Raw genomic sequence first — 17,320 nt, forward strand, 5'->3', positions numbered from 1 at the left:
CTGGAGCCTGGACACCATCGCCGGACCTTCCACCCTACCATCTGCATCCCCGTGTGAGTCTGAAGTCTGAGACCGAATCTGAGAGTGATCGGGCCCGTGTCCAGGGAATAGAATAAGACTGTCTAAGACTGCCCTGTGTACTTTTCCTTCCTCTTTCTTTCTTGCACATTCTTTCGTTTCCTCTTCTTCTTTGTACATTTGTTAATAAATTGCCTTGTTCTTTCTGGTTTCTCCTTAATCCGATCGTCCTAGTCTTTTCTCCATTGGGTAAACATGGCACGATTCGGAACCGCTTAGAATCGGGTCTAGTCTTGGTTAACAGCTCGGATCGCGGATCGCTATCCGCTCGGCAATCTTCCACCAATATCTGTGATTCGGGCGGGAGTTATTGCCTCGTTTCCGGTCAGCGTTAGTACTTAGGTAGTAGTGAATCCCTAGGCCTAAAAACCCTACCTAACACTGCCCGGGAAGGACGTTATAACCCCCAGGATCGCGTCGGCCAGATAAGAGACAAGGAGATTAACCCCCTCTTGATAAGGGGAGAGCCGACGTCGGAGATCCGTAACAATATATATATATATATATATATGTTGTTATGTTTGTAGGGGGTCGTGATACTTTAGTGCAGGTAGAATGTGTAGGTAGGTGCTCCGTATGTCATGTAGAAACCTTGATGTAAATAAGTCAGCTCCGTGTGCTCAGTTTAAGTGTATCTTTGTCCCCATGGGAGGAGTGGGGCATGTTAATTAGCTCAGGGATTATGGGTAATTTGTCCCCTATATGTCGTTACCTCTGTAATATATTTCCTATGTCCCTTTTGGCACCACACCATAGACACATAACCAAGCCACGCAATCGACTCCCCATTAAGCTCACTAATTAAAAAGCCACCAGAAACCCAGATGAAGCACGAGTGCTGATTACCCTGACTGCAAAGAGACACAGAACAGGCAAGGCTGAGAGCCGTGCCCCGAAGAGCCATGATTGGGCGGGGGGATTTGATTGGCACAAGCCCGGGTATGATGGGACTTGCTGATACGAGCAGAGATGGACTACAAAGAGGTGGCACACGCTGATTGGTGAAGAATATCAGAATGACGTCGGAGTGGCGTGTGCAAAATAGTTGAGCTGCGGACATTTTTCCTGCTCGTTCTGAATGCCATAGCCAAAGGTTGTGCGTCGACGCTTCTCTCCTTTCTTACTGTTCCGGACCTCGTCACGAACGGCAGTGTTCCGAGACCTTGCTGGTGGTTGGGAGGTGGAAGAGTTGCAAACGGAGAGCTGCAGTTTACGTGCAGAGATAGTGAGGACAGGCACGGCTGGTGTCGCGAGTTGCATGCCTGCTGATCGCTTCGCGCGACCGCATGAACGAGGGCGCCTTGAGGCCTGGTTCCGTGCATAGAATTCGCGCCAAGGTGAGTGTTCCTGCGCACGGACCTCCGGGGCCCGTTCGCGGACTGACGAGAGACACGAGCCTATTGAGCTAAGTGCCACAAAGAACCCTATTTTTTTGTCCCCCGTCGCACCGTGGAGCGAAAGGGGGACTATGGTTTTCCTCTCCGTCCGTGTGTGCGTCCGTGCATGCATGCGTGCGTGCGTAAGTGAAGGACCGAATTCTAATTTGGTGTGTGGGTGCAACTCGGCATATGGAAGAACCATATTGAAAATTAGGTCGCCACGTCAAAATCCAAGATGGCCGCCGCCATGTATGTCTGACGCCATGTATGTCTGAACCTTGTGAGCGGAATATCTTGAAAAATAAGTGAAGTGCCAACTTCTAATCTGGTGTGTGGGTGTATCCAGGCATGAGGAAGAACACTATTGAAAATTGGGTCGCCACGTCAAAATCCAAGATGGCCGCGACCATATATATGTCTGAACCTTGTGAGCGAAATATCTTGAAAAATAAACGAACTACTAACTTCTAATCTGGTTTGTGGGTGTATCTACGCATAAGGGAGAACGCTATTGAAAATTGGGTCACCACATCAAAATCCAAGATGGCTACCTTGCGTCTTCCCACTTTGTCAACTCACATCACTTCACCGACGGGGGACCTATGCGTAACGCTTGTTCCAGTTATTTTATCCTTCGTCTGTTTTCAAGTCTATCTGTGGGGACGTCCCAATTTAGGAATCATTGTTTTATTTCGCCGTTTTTTTTATTTTGTACCGGCAATTTCTTTAATAAACCCGGTATTTTTGAACAGTTTAATTCCATTTTTGTTTGAGTTAATTTATTGCAGGGTTGAGGACTGCCAGTGGGATCCGAAAAGGTAAGCTTCAGCTCTCCCCCCCTCCCCCCCACTTCCCCCGCATGTAGTAACTCCGCCATTGGACTGAACGCTTCGGAGTTAAAGCTCATTTGGCCATCTGTGTTACCCTGAGGTGTTCACCAAGGGTATTCACATGACAATATATATACAGTGCATTCAGAAAGTATTCAGACCCCTTCACTTTTTTCACATTTTGTTATGTTGCAGCCTTATGCTGAAATCGTTTAAATTCATTTTTTCCCTCATCAATCTACACTCAATACCCCATAATGACAAAGAGAAAACAGGATTTTAGAAAGTTTTGCAAATTTATTAAAAAGAAAAAACTGAAATATCACATTGACATAAGTATTCATACCCTTTGCTTGGAGACCACCAGTGGTAAATTCAATTGATTGGACGTGATTTGGAAAGGCACACACCTGTCTATATAAGGTCTCACAGCTGACAATGCATATCAGAGCAAAAACCAAGCCATGAGGTCGAAGGAACTGTCTGCAGAGCTCAGAGACAGCACAGATCTGGGGAAGCCTACAAAAAAAATTCTGCTGCATTGAAGGTTCTCAAGAGCACAGTGGCCTCCATCTATCTATAATTCCACTAATCTCTGTGTGTGTGTATGTTTGTTTGTGACCGCTGTTTCTCGACAACCACGGGTCCGATATACTTTAAACTTGCCAGGTATATTGCTGGGGACCCGAGGATGTGCCTTTTCAAGGTTTCATATTAATCGGACAAGTAGTTACCGAGCTATGGCGATTTAGCCGTTCGCCGTTCGCTTTGGCGTTGCGAATGAACCAAACCATTTCATGTAAATAGAGGGGGGGTTCTGTGGTCGTTGCGAATGGACCAAACCATTTCATGTAAATAGAGGGGGGGGGGGATTGTCACTGTACTCGCAAGCCGTTCGCCGTTCGCTTTGGCGTTGCGAATGGACCAAACCATTTCATGTAAATAGAGGGGGGGGGATATAATTTTAGATATATATATAGTACGGGCATATATATAGTACGGGCATGCCCTAGTAATTCTTAAATGGAAGAAGTTTGGAACAACCAGGACTCTTCCTAGAGCTGGCCACCCGGCCAAACTGAGCAATTGGGGGAGAAGTGCCTTGGTAAGATAGGTGACCAAGAACCCGATGCTCACTCTGGCTGAGCTCCAGAAATCCTGTGTGGAGATGGGAGAAACTTCCAGAGGGACAACCATCACTGCAACACTCCATCGATCTGGGCTTTATGGCAGAGTGGCCAGACGGAAGCCTCTCCTCAGTGAAAGACACATGAAAGCCTGCTTGGTGTTTGCAAAAAAGCACCTAAAGGACTCTCAGACTGTGAGAAACAAGATGTTGTTGTCTGATGAAACCAACATTGAACTGCTTGGCTTCCGCCTGGCCGCTATTGTGGGGTATATAGATTACAGTATATCTTCATTCAGTTCTGTAAGTAAAACTTACCTCACAGATGTCGGGATTCCTCCAAATTTCTTTGTTTAATGTTATAAGCAGCATTAACGACTGTTTAAAAAGCTAATCATATGTGTTTGTGGTTTATAATATTTTACAAGCCCAGCTATGCAGCTGTTAGACTTCCTGTCTTGTTTTTTTTTAACTTTAACAGCTTTCGGAAAATTGCATAGGTTGGATGTTTTTCTGTGCTTGTATTAAGGACACTACTCGGGTAATGTGTCATGTTTCTTTGTGCAGCTTTGTAACCTTTCATCGCTCGGGAGGTTATGGTGTGTGTCATCATATTGTTGCGAATATGGAATTTGGCCTCCATATCCGCTTGTAAATATTCCCCTATTTTCTCCAATACTCCCCAACTTTCCCCAATCCCCCATTCCCTAGTCCCATTGCATGTAAATAACAATCAGTAGAGCCGACCTTCCCCTTATTCCCCCATTAAATGTCGTGCCCAGGTCCACCGCACCACACGTAGCCAACTTTCGGACATCTTCCTAGTTATTCTTAATCTATGTCAGTTAAGGCCTCGTTTCCATTAATTATGACTCTTCGTTGCACCAGAATGTGATTATATGGCATCAGTAGTGAGTTTAGGACCTTTCCCATACCTCCTCCCATCTTCTTCCCCAAACAACAACAATAACAACAACTACAACAACAATTACAACAACAACAGAGGGGATGGCGGCGGAGCGGGGGAGGATGCGTCCTCACACCGGCTCGATTAGCTCCAGACCATGCGCTCCACGGGGTTACCCCGAAGGGGCTGGCTGTCAGCTCCTCGTCGGGGGCGGAGCCAGTAACCCCCCCCGCACGCACCCAATGAGAAGCAACGTGCCGATTCCACGAGGCGGAGCTAACGAGCCGAGGGCGTGTCACTCCCCGCCGGATATACGCGGCCACGCGCCGGATGTGACGTCAGATTCGCCCCCAGCTGGAGAAAGACGGACCTGCGAGCGCTGAAACAGATGCGCCTGAGTTTGGAGAGGCCTGAGAAAGAACGTCACCTCTGAGCGCTGCGACGAGACCTCCCCGCATCTCTGGACCGAACCGTGTACCCTGCTTTGAGCCAAGAGTGCACCTTGAGCCATCGCTATCTGCCTTTCCTAGCCATCAAACCCCGTGTGTCAGCGTTGTCCCGTTTATCTGTCGTCTGTCTAGGGTTAATATAAGAGTGTGTCTAAGTGCCTGTCTTTCTATGCTGTCCCTCTTGTAGTTGTAATCTAACCTTCCGCCTTAATATAACCTCCTCCGGAGGTCTTGAGAACTGAACCCCTGGTGTCGTATTGTGTCATTATAACCCAGCCGGGTGTCTTCTTTTTCTTATTGAGCCAGCGTAGCGCGACTTCGTCAACGTCGAGTATAGTCGGGTAATTTGTGCGGACACGACGGCCATTCCGCTCGGCCCACCTTAACATCAAAGTCGTGTCTGTAACAATTGGTGTCGAGGAGTGGAATTCGAACCCGGGACTAAATTTATTAGGCCCAAATTTTGGGAGGGAAAATCGATTCGGAGCGCGTACTGCGCTCGACGAAATTATAACGAAAAAAAAAAATTGGATTTGTTTTACGAAACTCGAATTTTGCAAGTCGCGCTATGGCGGATCAAGACAGCTGGGGTCCGGTAAAGGAGAGTGAGGTAGGGTCGATCCAGGACCAAAATGAGGGACAGGAGGAGAGCGAAGCAGTGAGGGCGGCAGGTTCGCAAAATAGCGCCGTCACGCACGAAGAAGCGGGCGCGCAAAATGGCGCCTCGCTGGTCACCGTGCCCGCGACCGAAGTAGCGCCGCTGGGAAGATTGGAACTTTTTTTTATACAAATGACGGCCCTTATGGAAAAGAATAGTGAGCGATTGGAAAACCAAATGGGGGTAATGGGGAACCGGATGGATGCTCAGAGTGAGCAATTGGGGGTAATGAGGGACGAAGCGAGGGCTCAGAGTGAGCAAATGGGGGTAATGAGGGACGAAGCGAGGGGTACCAGTGAGGGGTTAGACAATAATTTTGAGGAGTTAGACAAGAAATTTGGGAAGATAGACAATAATTTTGAGGGGTTAGACAACGGGATAAAAGAAGTGAAAAATGGGTTAATGGGGGTAGAAAATAGAATGGCTGCCCAGGAGAATCAGATAGAGGGAGTGAAAAATGGGTTAGAGGGGTTAGAAAACAGTATGGAAGGCAAATTGAGGGACATGAGGGACCAAGCGGAAAGGGAAGTTAAACAAATGGAGCAGCAGATAGAGGGGGTCAGAATGGGGGTAGAAACCAAACTGGATGCTCACAGGGAGGAAATGGAGCAGATGAGGGTGGCATCTGGGCAGGAGATGCAAGTGATGGGAGAGGAGATCAGAAGAGGAGTGAGTGAGGAGGTCGGAGGAGTGCGCGAGGAGGTGAGGCACTGTAAGGAGCGCATGGAGAAAGAGGTGAGAAAGGGGACTGTAAAGTTACAAGGGGGCATAGAGGACCTGACGCAGGAGGTGGAGCAGCTGACGGTGGGACAGACGGAGTTAGTGGAGCAGGTTCAAAGGAACACTGCGGTATTAGGAGGGTTGAAAGCGACACAAAACGACATAAAAAACGACTTGATAGCGACAAAGAGGGAATGTCAGATGGTACGTGAGGGACTGACAACGAGGTTGGACGAGGTGATAGAGGTAATGGAGACGAAGGACCGGCAGGTGAGGACGCACATGGAAACGATCAAGGTAGCCTTGGAGGACGAGCTTGAGGAGACGTACCGGGGAATAAAAGAGGTGAGGCACAAATTAGAAGAAGTGGAAGAAGGGGTGAGCGAAATTAAGAAGCGACGGAGAGGAGATAACAAGGAGATAAAAGAGGAGATAAAAGAATTGGTCCAAAGTCTGTGTTTGGATCGTGATGTGCTCATTAACCGGATGAGGGATTCGCAGGTGATGGAGGAGAAGCGAAGAGGAAGAGGACCCGGTGTAAGTGGTGACCAATATGGTCGTGCGTATGATGCGCCAGGGGATTTAAGAAGCTTGGGGGTCGAGATGGACCCGGGTGTTCGTGAAAGGCCGTTGGTGAGGTGTGCGACAGGTCTGGTGTGCGAAAAAGGAGGTGAGCGAGAAAGTCCGACTCTGGGGTGTGTGAGGAAAAAGTGCGTGCCAAGGAGTGAGTGTGCTGGCGAGAGTGAGTCGGTCGTAGCGCGTGTGCGAGGGAGCACGTGGAAGCGCGGGGTGGTGAGTGTTACAGAGGGTGTAACGGGAGAGTGTGCGCGAGAAAGGTGTGAGACGGGCAGGTGCACGAGGAAAGAGTGCGCTGTCAAGAGTAAGGGTGAGTGCGCTGTCAAGAATGGAGGTGAGAGTAGTGAGAGTGACATGGAGCGTGAGTTAGTTGTGACAGGTGAGCGAGGATGTACACCTGGGATGGAAGGATGCACACCTGGAATGGTAGAGCGTGAGTGGGAATGCACGCTGGAGTTGGTGGTGAGGCACGTGGTTGGGTGTGCGAATGAGAGCACACCTGTGATTGTCACAGAGGAGGTGACCGAGGAGGGGGCGCGAAGAGGTGTATTGGTGAGGTGTGCGAGCGACGAATGTGTGCCAAAGTGTTCGGTGGTCAGGTGTGTGACCAAGGCTGTGAGTGGAATGAGTGTACCTGGGTGTGTAAGGAAAGGTACGAGGAGCATGGGCACGGCTGGATGTGTGAGCAAGGAACGGGCTGCGGGGTGTAAGCGTCCAGGTGAAGCATCGACGTTACACGGGTTAGAGGTTAGAGCGACTTTTAGCCGAAGCAGGCCCTCGGTGCGTGCCGGGCCTCGCTTTGAACGGCCGCGTCCAGGCTCCACTAGGCGGAGCTGGCAGCCCGATAGAAAGGGTCGTCATGGCGACCACTTTTTGGTGAGACGTGCCGGCAGGTCGAGATCGGGGCATTGGATGGCTCCGTGCCGAGATGGTGCGTGGGATCTCGGCCCGGGTAAGCCCCCGTCCCTGCCCCGACTGCCGGACGCATCCAGCCGCTGGCACAAAACAACCAGCATCCATTGCTTGGCTTTACGAAGCCGGGCTTTGGACAGGGATTGGCGCACCGAGAGGTATTAGTGAGTAGACTGGGTGATGAGGTTAGTGTTTTGGACCCAAAATTAGAGAAAAACAAAATTTGATGATTGGCAAGGGATTGGCAGTAGTGATTGGCAGATGATGGGTAGTGATTGGCAAATTTTTGATTTGTTGAAATTTGACGTGCAAAATTGATAGTGAGAGACCCCCGATGTGGTGGGATGGCAAATCCACCATCCCTCACAGGGGGGGCAAAGGAGCAATAGCTTATGGGGTGTATGGCAGTGAAAACTAGCCCGGGTGGGTTAGGATATTGTGTGTAGGGATCTAGAGAAGATGACCTTAGGTAACGTTAAGGTTAGTTAGTGACTGATACCTGTAGTGGGGACGCAGGTAGATTAGTGTGGATTATAATGACGAGGGAGCGCAATAGTTAAAGGGACGACTGGGAAGCGCAAGTTTCAGAAGGGAGTAGTTAGCTGAGATGATGCTGTGTGTGTGAGGATTGAACAAGTGTGATTGCACAGGTGTGCAACTGGACAGGTGTGTGGAGCAGTGTATGAGTAGTGAGTGTTGTGGATCAGCGCGAATGCGCTTGGGGAGAGAAGGGTGCAGGTGGCACCAGGTGTGAGAGCACAGGTGTGCAGGTACAGGTGTGTGGAGAGAGTTGGAGTAAGTGGTACGGAGTGGTGCGAAGGTGTGGATGGGGGAAGAGTGGACCCCTTTCACGAGTACCCGGGGCGGGTAGTGTAAGTGTTAGGTAGAGGGTGCAGGTAAATTGTGGTTGGATATTGGCATTTGTGGTGCGGTTGCAGAATGGTGTTGTGAATGGGTGCATTAGTGTTGTGGAAATGGCTGGGCGTGTAGCCTGTTAGTGTGTGTAGTTGGTTGGGCACTCCACCACTGTGAGGATGTCGGCCAGGTGAGGCCGCAGGTGGGCTCTGGGAGCCGGTAGTTGTGAGTGGGTGCCTGAGGATCCCGGGTGTGGATCGGGCAGCCCAGTGCCAGAGAGGGCACGGAGTGGGGAGAGAGCCAGAGGGCCTTCCCCTGGTAGTTAGGTTAGGGTAAGGAGCAGGTAAGCTCGGAGGCAACTGCAGTGGTGGAGGTGTGCAGGTGGGTAGACCCACTGGGAGAGGTACACGTCGCAGCCCAGAAATTGTACGAGGGCACCGGGAGATGAATCGGGGGAGTGAGACCCCAAATTGAAAAGCACCACAGTTTGGCCAATGGGAATTGGTTTTTAGAACCCATAGTGTAAGAGGGCCAATGGTTTGGCCGGAGAAAGACCCCGGGTAGTGTAAAGTTGTTAAAGTCATTTAGGAAATAGTTAGGATTGATGAACCTGTCGCACCATACGCAGCCACTTACCTGTGGTGATGATGATGACTCCACACCTGTGTTTTCTTTGGTTGTGTTGCAGAAATGAGAATTGCTGTGAGGATTTGTGAGACGCATCACGACGTGGATGAGACATTGGGGTGATTCCATCTCTCCCTCCCTAGGAGGGACTGATGATGAATTGGTAATGGCAAATTTTGATGTTGAGTTGAAAATGGCAAATTTTGATGAGAGTTGAAAATGGCAAATTTGATTGGTTAGGAGGGAGAGAAGACGAATTTGGTATATGGGAGGAACGGGGAAGACAGTAGGGATGTTTGTTGATTTGTAAAGTAGATGTTTATGGGTAGTGTTGTGTTTTGTGGATACAGTAAGGGGTAAGGGAGGGGCCATGTAGGTTACCTGGTGGGGGGGGGGCGTACGATAGGAACGTACCTGTCTCACCTGGTTCCCATGTGCCCCCAGTGTGCATCACCTTACATTGCGTGCACTTTTGCGCCCTTACCACCTTACTCACTTGTTTCTTCTTTTGTCTCCCACCTCCGAGGATCTGGCTTTGGGGTAGAGAGAGAGGAAAGAGAGGTGCTGGCTGCGCAGTTGTGGGCCTGCACTTTCGCTGTTTGCTGCCGGGATCGATACACCATATGGACCGCAATGTTTGTGGCCACCCACAATGGACCGCAGTTCGTTGCGGCCAAGCACCACCCGGGGATGGACCTATGGGTCAACGTGGCACCTATGCCATAAAGGTGAACCACTGTTAACTAACACCAAGTGCACCACAAGAAGAGCAAGAGACACCTGCAGGGTTAGGGGTTGTCGAATTTATTTTTATTCCAATGAACAATGGTGACTGCACCGATTGGTGGTGGGGTGGTGCTTTTGATGCTCGGGAAGGGTGCTCTGCACGTTATTAAAGGCCGTCGGCCACAGAGCACTCGTGGGTTGGTGTATCGATGTTGGCAAGCGCGCTCTCTCTATGCATAACATCTGCATGTGTTCCTCCAAAAACAGGTCCTGGATCGTAGTGTAGATATCAGCGTAATCTTGTAAATAATGCTCCCTACCGGCTGTATGTGTAGTTTGCGAATTCTTTCCGGATTCGGTTATCCTGTGGGTGTGTTTCTGTGAGGAGAAGGGTGCAACGTCGCAGGGGGACATATTTACTCATTTGTGAATATCTGTAAAACTGTCGCACTCAGGGTAGAGTTAATAGTAGAGGGAACTACATTGCGTGCCACACTAAAGTAGGTAAAAATTTATCGGGTCGGGACGCCCCGAGGGTAGAGAAGGGTGCAATGTTGCGAATATGGAATTTGGCCTCCATATCCGCTTGTAAATATTCCCCTATTTTCTCCAATACTCCCCAACTTTCCCCAATCCCCCATTCCCTAGTCCCATTGCATGTAAATAACAATCAGTAGAGCCGACCTTCCCCTTATTCCCCCATTAAATGTCGTGCCCAGGTCCACCGCACCACACGTAGCCAACTTTCGGACATCTTCCTAGTTATTCTTAATCTATGTCAGTTAAGGCCTCGTTTCCATTAATTATGACTCTTCGTTGCACCAGAATGTGATTATATGGCATCAGTAGTGAGTTTAGGACCTTTCCCATACCTCCTCCCATCTTCTTCCCCAAACAACAACAATAACAACAACTACAACAACAATTACAACAACAACAGAGGGGATGGCGGCGGAGCGGGGGAGGATGCGTCCTCACACCGGCTCGATTAGCTCCAGACCATGCGCTCCACGGGGTTACCCCGAAGGGGCTGGCTGTCAGCTCCTCGTCGGGGGCGGAGCCAGTAACCCCCCCCGCACGCACCCAATGAGAAGCAACGTGCCGATTCCACGAGGCGGAGCTAACGAGCCGAGGGCGTGTCACTCCCCGCCGGATATACGCGGCCACGCGCCGGATGTGACGTCAGATTCGCCCCCAGCTGGAGAAAGACGGACCTGCGAGCGCTGAAACAGATGCGCCTGAGTTTGGAGAGGCCTGAGAAAGAACGTCACCTCTGAGCGCTGCGACGAGACCTCCCCGCATCTCTGGACCGAACCGTGTACCCTGCTTTGAGCCAAGAGTGCACCTTGAGCCATCGCTATCTGCCTTTCCTAGCCATCAAACCCCGTGTGAGTCAGCGTTGTCCCGTTTATCTGTCGTCTGTCTAGGGTTAATATAAGAGTGTGTCTAAGTGCCTGTCTTTCTATGCTGTCCCTCTTGTAGTTGTAATCTAACCTTCCGCCTTAATATAACCTCCTCCGGAGGTCTTGAGAACTGAACCCCTGGTGTCGTATTGTGTCATTATAACCCAGCCGGGTGTCTTCTTTTTCTTATTGAGCCAGCGTAGCGCGACTTCGTCAACGTCGAGTATAGTCGGGTAATTTGTGCGGACACGACGGCCATTCCGCTCGGCCCACCTTAACATCAAAGTCGTGTCTGTAACAATATGTCCAGAATCAGTTAAGGCCGGGTGAATGAGGTTGTGCTTTGATGGTGCTGCTCTGCCGGAATTGCGATTTTAGGCTTGTGGTGCGGGGCCATTCACACGATATTTTGCGCGGCAGTGATATTTTGGACATACATCATTTGGCGTTAGCAGTATGAGTCGAAACATTCATGCCTGACGAAACCTGACGAAAACATTCATGACATTTGGTTTTAGGAGTGGGCTTTATCCATCATTACTCCAGGAGGGAAAAATGCACTTTAGCACATTTGGCCAATTTTAAAATAAAAAGAGAATTATTTTTACTCTGTGGGGCAATGGTTGAGATAGATGGCATGCTTTGTGGCCAACATGATGCGGTTTTGAGCAGTGGGGAGGAGCAACAAATACAGCCCCAACAATTGCAAAAAAGACAAAATAAATACATAAAAAGAAATATCAAGAAACATATACCAACAACTGGGAGAATGATAAAAGAGCAGGAAAACAAAAAAAAGAATTGGACAGAGTGGGGATATACAAAGAAGGCTCATTGGAATAGCTACGAAGAGGTCAGCTCAACTGTGACGGCAAATGAATCAGAATAAATGTCCAAGATCAAGGACACCACACCAATTGATTTAAAAAGATGGCAGGACTGAGCCAGATGGACAGGTGTAGATTCTGCAAGACAGAAACAGAAAGTACTAGTCACCTGCTCTTGGGATGCAAAAAACTAAAACCTTTACACACAACGACACAACAACGTGCCTCACCCATACTTAGTGTCACTAAAAGGAGCCCCTTCATTACAGGCTTCGGGGCGTTGCACCAGGGGATACCATGACATTGATCCAAGCCAAATGGGCAGAAATTAATGTGATAAATGGGAAAATAGAATTGAAAGAACCAGTGTGAATTTAAATAGAACAATGGCCTTGAGTATTGTGGTGGTGGCATGGGTATTATCTCACAGCAGGATAAGCAGAGATAGATCGCCCATGGGACAGAGAAAAACGAATGTTGCGGTTTAGCGATACTAGGATGATAGTGGTGTTCTTTTTGAGGGCTTGGTGAAGATGACTTAGTCTTGGTAAAGACTTGTGATGGACTGCATCTGCAAAGAAGGAAATGTGCAATGAATTTCCAGAAACCAGAGTTGAGAAAATGCACGTTTTCTGCTGTGGGAAACAAGCAGAGGGTGACATTATGAGCAGAACCCTTCGCCGGAGTAAAAAGATTACCTTTCAGGCAGACGCTTCATAGTTTTACTCTGACGAAGGGTCCTGCCCAAAATGCACAATCTCAGCTTGTTTCCGCTGTGGGTAAACTTACTAAATTTCTCAAGCCCTCTTTGGAAAAATCTGTTATTACCTTGGTGACCGAAGATAGTCGTAAGGTTATGTTTTCACCCTTATCTGTTTGTCTGTGACCAGGATATCTCAAAACGTTATGGACAGATTCAGCCAAAACTTGGTGGACAGGTTGGGTGTGTGACACGGATGAATTGGTTAAATTTTGGTGAAGATCGGGATCCAGATCAGGATACGAGATTTAAAAAAAAGAAGTTTTTAAAGATTAATTTTAATTTTAATTGATTCTTCACCATTGGGAGATGGGGCCAAACTGAGAAAAACGATATATTTCAAAAGGTTTTGGACAGATTATGGCAAAATTGATGGATGAGTTGGGTAGTTGACAAAAACAAGCTGATTAGATTTTGGTTCAGGTTTGGATGCGGATGTGTTCTCGCGTTTTTATGTCACTGGATTTTTGCTTTCGGGTGATTGTGAATGTGAAATATTTTAACAAACCTTGCATATGACCAACTTTGGTTTTCCTGCTAAAATACATGTGTTTACCTTGAAAATGATGTTGTTCTTTTGGCATAAAATGTGTTTTTCAATGAGGAAAAAGCAGATTTACAGATCATATAGTCATGCATTTTGGTCTTAGAGTCAAGATGGACATATGTTTTGGAAAAAATTTCATCACTTTTCATGACCATATACGCACTTTGGTCATTGGATACATTACTTGTGTTAAGCTTCATAACGGTGTTATTTTTCACTTTTTTGGATAATAAAGGTGTTTGCAAGATGATAAAGGGTCTTTTGTATGATGGTGCGTTTTGTACTTGGCGCCAGCATGTAAGTAACCTGGATGCATATTGCATATTAGGATTTGGGGTCAACGTGAATAGGTATAACTTGGACACATTTCCATCAGCTGAAATGCACCTGTTCATCATTTTCTGAGTGTTTTCAGACAGTGCCTTCAGGAAGTAATCACACCCATTTCACACTTTCACAACTTTTCACTTTCACACCCAATCACACCCATCACAATCACACAAACACTTTCACATTTTGTTGTGTTACAACCTGAATTAAAAATGCATCAAATTGAGATTTTTTCTTTGGCACTGATCTGCACATCTGCACATTCCCATAATGTCCAAGTGGACTTGTTTAAATTACAAATTAATTAAAAATAAAAAGGTGAAATGTCTCGAGTCAATCGGTATTCAACCCCTTTGCTATGACACTCCAAATTGAGCTCAGGTGCATCCAATTTCCTTTTGATCGTTCCTGAGATGTCTATACAACGTGATTGGAGTTCACCCGTGGCCAATTCAATTGATTGGAAATGATTCAGAAAGAAAAACACCTTTCTATATAAGGTCCCACAGTTGACAGTGCATGTTGGAGCAGACACTCTACCATGCAGTCCAAGGAACTGTCTGCAGAACTCTGAGATAGAAATATGAGGAGGCTGGTGAAGGGTACAAAACAATTTATCGTGTTGAAAGTTCCAAAGAGCAGAGTGAGCTCGTTCGTTAGGAAATGGAAATAATACGGAAACACCCAGACTCTTCCTAGAGCTGGCTGTCCGACCAAACTGAGCAACTGGGCAAAGTAGGAACCTGGTCAGGAAGGTGACCAATAACCCAATGACCACTCTCACAGAACTACAGGGTTCCTTGGCTGAGATGGGAGAACCTGCCGGAAGGACAACAGTTTCTGTAGTCATTCACAAATCTAGGCTTTATGGGAGAGAGACCAGATGGAAGCCACTCCTGAGAAAAAGGCACATGACAGCCCACCTGGTGTTTGCAAAAAGGCTTGTGAAATACTCTGAGAGCATGAGGCAAAAGAATCTGTGATCTGATGAGATAAGATGAAAATTGAGTTATTTGCCCTGAATGCAAAGCGCTATGTCTAGCAGAAACCGAGCACAACTCATCAACTATTTAAGACCATCCCTACTGTGAAGCATGGTAGTGGCAGCATCATGCTATTGGGATGCTTTTCAGCAGCAGGGACTGAGACTTGTAAGGATAGAGGGAACAATGAATGGAGCCAAATATAGGAAAATCCTTGAGGAGAACTTGCTTCAGAATGCAAAAGACCTTAGACTCTGACAAAGATTTACATTCCAACAGGACTATCAATGACCACAAGCATACAGCCAAAGCAACACTGGAATGGATTCAGAACAAGAACGTGAAAGTCCTTGTGTGGCCCAGCGAAACCCCAAAGTTGAATTCCATTGTGAATCTGTGGAAATACTTGAAGATTGCTGTTCAGCGATGCTCCCCATCCAACTTGGGAGAGCGTGAGCAGACCTGCAAGGAAGAATAGGAGAAACTGCACTAATCCAGATGTGCAAGGCTGATACAAACATACCCAAGAAGACTCAAATCTGTAATTGCTGCCAATGGTGCTTCTACAAAGTATTAACTTAGGTGGCTGATTTCTTGTGTAAAGTAGAACGCCATTTGATAAAGAGCATACTTTCACCACACCGAACAGTTTACGTTTTGTATCCCACTGATAGGCCAGATCTGGATTCAGACCAGATCCAAAACCTAATCGCTTGTTCTTGTCACTTACCCAACTCATCCACCTATTTTTGTTACAAGTCATCCACAACTTTGAGATATGGTGCTATATCTCGTTTTTGCCCCTGTCCCTCAATGGTGAAGAATCACGTAAAAAAAAAAATTCAGATCCAGATCCTGATTTGGATCTTCACCAAAATGTAATAATTTCGTCCTTATGACATGCACAACAACTCCACCAAATTTTGTCCGAATCCATCCACAACATTTTATGATATCCTGTTCACACACAAACAGACAGACAGACAGACAGGGGTGAAAGCATAACCTCCATGCACCTTCTATGGCGGACGCAATTAGATATTCTGTATTTCATTTTCAAAAAAATTGTAAAAAATTCTAAAAGCACGTTTTCACTTCGTCATAATGGGGTATTTTGTGCAGATCGGTCATAAAAAATATCACTTGAATCCATTTTAAATTCATGCTGCACGAACAAGATGTGAAAAAGCCAAGGTGTGAATACTTTCTGAAGACACTGTATGTACCTGTTGTGTACAAAAGGAATTTATCATCAACTTGAGATACACGCTGTGGCTAAGATTAAGCATTTATAAAACTGGCATGATCACTACCCCTCGAGGCTGCTGTTAATTTTTTTTAAATATTTCTCCAAATGTACTGCCACGATCTCGTATCAAGCGGAAATTGCCAAATCCCAAGGTCCCATTTGCGTGCTGCAGTTGTCATAATCCAATACTCCATGCTATAATGTGACCAGGGCTCCAATTATCTTGGTAACTTGAGCCAGTGTTTACCCTGTGTTCTTCTATCAGAGGTAAATTTTGCACGCAATATCATCTCATTATCAGTGGGAGTACAGTGGCAGATCGCCTTGCTGCACAGGCATACCAACTGATGATCTCCATCAGCTACGAAATCAAGTCATGCAACCTGATCCGTTTTAAACCTTAAGATGCCAGGGGGGCATGTTCATTTGTGAATGTTGGGAGGAAAGGATTAACTGACACACACCATGATGGCCTTCAAATTAATGACCTTGTAAGTTGCACTTGTATTAATGAACCCAGCTATAGGATTGTACTCTGTTAGAGATATAGGACAATGGCAGTCAAAATCAAATGTGTTGTTCAGTCTCTCATGCATATAACTTATGGTTGACTTGTAATTTGGACCAATCCTCTCCAATCGATGAACAACACATGTTTCTTCCCTTTGCTCCCCGAAATGTGTCCTCCGAAACCCCTTTCACTTTTCTCTCATCTCCTCACATTTCTCCAACTCTTCCTTCTCTCCCATATGCTTCATACTTACCCCCTAAACTTGATGAGGCACCAAGGCACAGTTCGAGTTCCACAATAGCAAATGTTGCACGACCTGTTAGCAGCAAGGTCATCTCCACACGAACACATCGTCTCTGCCCTGATAATCACCAATTAGGAAGTGGGGTTGTAGTCAGGCAGGATAAATTAAAGAAAAGATGACAATTCTGACCCTTAATGTGACATGACCCTGACCTCTTGGGTATAAATATCGGTATTTAAAGACCTGAGCACGTCATGGAAGAGTATTTTTTTTATATACATATATATATATATACATATATGTATTTATATACATATACATATACAGACTTGGCATATAATATGGAATATTTTTTTTTCTTGACTTGGGTTTACTTTCTTAACTCAGTGTATCAATCTAGTGAGTTTATTTTACACTTTGGTGATTTATTTGTTAAAAGAACCATGTCACTGATTGTCTGTCGCAGCAAGAAGTCAACAACAGGATTATACCACAGGTGGCGTGGCAAAATGTACGGACAGGTGCATTTGATGATTGGCTTCACAGTCGGGTATACAAGGGTTGTTGCGTTCTGTATTAGTGGAAAACAACTGCTGCACGTCTCCAAAAGTTATTGCCGCTTC

This window comes from Myxine glutinosa, chromosome 9, assembly GCF_964187855.1.
Source record: "Myxine glutinosa chromosome 9, kmMyxGlut1.1, whole genome shotgun sequence".
Classification (NCBI taxonomy): Eukaryota; Metazoa; Chordata; class Myxini; order Myxiniformes; family Myxinidae; genus Myxine; species Myxine glutinosa.